Source organism: Gavialis gangeticus, unplaced genomic scaffold, assembly GCF_001723915.1.
Source record: "Gavialis gangeticus isolate Ggan-Ray unplaced genomic scaffold, GavGan_comp1, whole genome shotgun sequence".
Taxonomy (NCBI): Eukaryota; Metazoa; Chordata; order Crocodylia; family Gavialidae; genus Gavialis; species Gavialis gangeticus.
In genome coordinates, this window is record NW_017729006.1 from 20,741,763 (window position 1) to 20,743,854 (window position 2,092).

The following is a 2,092-nucleotide window of genomic DNA, read 5'->3' on the forward strand; positions in this document are numbered from 1 at the left end:
TTTATGTGTGCTGAACTTCTGTTGTGTTACAGATTTGAAGTGTTTTCTGATCATGTATACTAGTTTATGTGTAATTTCTGCCCATAGCCCATGAGTATCATAAAACAATTTATTCAGTGTTTGAAAATATATGGAATGTTTTATGTTTTTGTTTTACTTATGTATTTTTATTGTGGCAGTGCTGTGCAGCCCATCATAGACTCAGGCTCTGTTACACTTGGCACTGTATAAATGCAGAACACAGATCTACTTCCTGCCCAAAGAACTTGCAGCGAAAGAATATGGACCTGGACATGGTGCAATCAGCTTTGCACCAGTAAAAAAAAATTATGAATGGAAAATGTAAACTCTCCACTGGGGTAACTGCTGAATTCAATAGAGCAGGGCCTGGCCACCTTTTTCAAGCTGTGGGCTGGAACAGCCCAAACCCAGACTGGTGCAGTCTGGGTGACTTCATCAGTACATCAATGGTGGAGGTGTTCCCTGCACCTCTGCCAAAACTGCTCAGCTGATAGATGTGTCCATGCACCATTGCTTCTCCCAGCCCCCTGCTCCTCAGCTGTGGTGCAAGCACAGACCTCAGCTGAAGGCTGGCTGTGCCAGGGCCAGGGCCAGGGAGCTGGAAGCTGCTTCCACGCTGCTGGGGCTTCTCCCTAGCACTAATGAAGTTCTGCTCTGGTTGGAAACTGCATTTATTTAAACGGCAGCCTTGGAGATGGGGGAGGGAGCAGAGAGAAGCAGCTCTGGCAGCAGCAGCAGCAGGGGTACAGCTTCCAGCTCCCCAGCACAGCTCTCCTCTCACTCCAAGCTGCGCCCATGCCACACAGCCCTGAGAGAGGCTGGGGGGTGGTGAGAAGCAGCAGCAGTGAGGCATGGCTTCCAGCTCCCTGGATCCAGCACAGCTCCTAGCTGCTCAGCCCCAGAGCAGGCATGGGCACAGGCAAAGGAAAAGCCCTGTGGCTCCATGGGCCAGATTCAGTGGCTTCACAGGCCAGATCTGGCCCACAGACTGTATGTTGCTTACCCTTGCAATAGAGAATTACCCCAGAAAGAATCAAGGGTAAATCATTCCAGTTTAGGTTTTGTCTGTCTACATCCATCCTGGGTTAGCTATTTATTAAAGGCAAGCAAGTTGTTACCTGCTCCGCTGCCACCTAGCAGTGAGGTACTGATATAGTTGGCTATTCTGTAAGTAACCCTGGAATTGCTGCACATCTGTCTGTTCCTGATTCTGGTGTAATTTACATTGGTATGGAACACCAATGTGAGTTACACCAAAGTATGTGGTATGTTAATGTGTCTGTGCCCTAAGATTAGAGGTAACAGGTGAAACATAGGAGAAACACAGACAAAGGAGTATAGGAAAACAATGGTTAGCGCAATAGGCAGTGACACCAGCAGTCTAAGCTTTGGCAAAGATGTTATTACAGTTATCATGGCAAACGAGAGCTTTAAGAAGGATCTGAAGCAGGAGAATGAGATGGTTTAGTGGATGTTTATCTAGAAAGCCTCTTTTGTTTGAAAGGCAGTGAGGAGGAAATCGCAAAAGTGCTTTTGTTAAAAATGTAACAAATGGTTGATGAAACTGGCAAGCAGAGGAGAGCATCAACACCTGCGAGTTTAGCCAGTTTGTTCTTCCGCTGAAAAGTTGAACTTCCAAACTCAGGAGTGGATTTTAAAGTACAATGACCTTACTAGCAATAACTGTTTTCCTCATAGTTTCTATTTTCTTGTCAGTCCCTGTGCCTGAGCAACCCAAAACTTCAGTAAAGCTCTTGAAATGGAAATTTAGCTTCATGTTTAGGTTTGAATCAGGATATAACCAATGTCCCAAAGGCCTGGTCTATACTTGGCAGAAAAAAGGGAAAAAGGGGGAAAGATTCTTACCTGGAAAGCAAGTGGAAATGTTTGGAATTTGGTAAAAAAAAGAATCGTTTCCTGCCTCCACACCAGAAAATTTGAAAAACTTTTTAAAATACTGAAATGCAAGTTCTATGAGCTTGGTAATGAATTTTGAATGAATTTGAGGTTTGGGGATAAAGATGAGAGGAGGACAGTGGGATTCGTATTGTGTGGAGTTCTGGGAAGGAGC

General features: G+C 45.0%; 1 protein-coding gene across 1 annotated transcript in view; it reads right to left on the reverse strand.

Annotated features, from left to right (window-relative positions):
* Positions 1 to 2,092, reverse strand: part of SUSD5 (sushi domain containing 5) — a 111,182-nt gene that overhangs the window by 44,465 nt on the left and 64,625 nt on the right. The window lies entirely within an intron of this gene.